This window comes from Nicrophorus vespilloides, unplaced genomic scaffold, assembly GCF_001412225.1.
Source record: "Nicrophorus vespilloides isolate i.1.1-1 unplaced genomic scaffold, Nicve_v1.0, whole genome shotgun sequence".
Taxonomy (NCBI): Eukaryota; Metazoa; Arthropoda; class Insecta; order Coleoptera; family Silphidae; genus Nicrophorus; species Nicrophorus vespilloides.
The window spans coordinates 41,985-42,915 of NW_017096049.1; positions in this window are offsets into that span (position 1 = coordinate 41,985).

Here is a 931-nt window from a genome sequence, read left to right on the forward strand (position 1 = left end):
TAAATTTTAAGTCTAGGTCCAAAAATCGGTTTCAAACAAAAACGGTTTTGAATTATATACATTTCTTAAAACAAACCGTTTTTCAACAAACTAGTTATAAAAACTGACAAACCCTACTTTTCAGATACTTCAGTTTAGTTGACTTTCCGGAAATATCGAGAAAAAAATAACAGTTAAAAAACTTTTAAGGTGAAAATTGAAAAAAAATACCTACTAAGTACGTCAATTAAATATGTTATGGACTGTCGTTTTATTTCCGGAAAATAATAAAGAGAAAAAATTTTAAATTTAAATTTTTTCAGACATCGTGCAAAGGTAATAAAATATTATTGTCATACTTTCTATTTAGTAATGAGGATTTTGGGGAAATTTTGTGAAATTTATGACCCTATAGTTCAGAAATTGAACATAAGGAGCGCTCTTCTTCGATGCGCCCCACCAGCAAAATCACCCCAGGCAACTGGTTAGTCTTTAGTACAGATAATTAGTAGAAGTTGGTAATCACAAGAAGAATCATCTACGGAACGAAATGCATGTTTGTCAATGCAACAACACAGCCACAAGTTCACATTGACAAATCGAGACCGAACTGTACGATTTGTATACAAGCAGAAGTATTTCTGACCAGGTGAAAGCTGCAAGAATAATTTTAACATTGGCGTTTCGAGTTAACGCTTAAGCTGTAAATTGTAATTGCAACAAACAAGCATTAATTTTTGTTCTAATTTTTCATTTACGTTCTAATCATTAATCTTAGAATACTAAATAAAAGTTTACATATAAGTATATTACACTTAAGAAGTGCAAACGAAACTTAATACTGGAGTAATCTTTTATCGAGCTCAAAAGAATAGTCTTTGCTATTATTTTGGAAAATTTTGATAAAATATGGGTCGCAGAAAATCAAAAAGACAAGCACCGACAAGGAAGA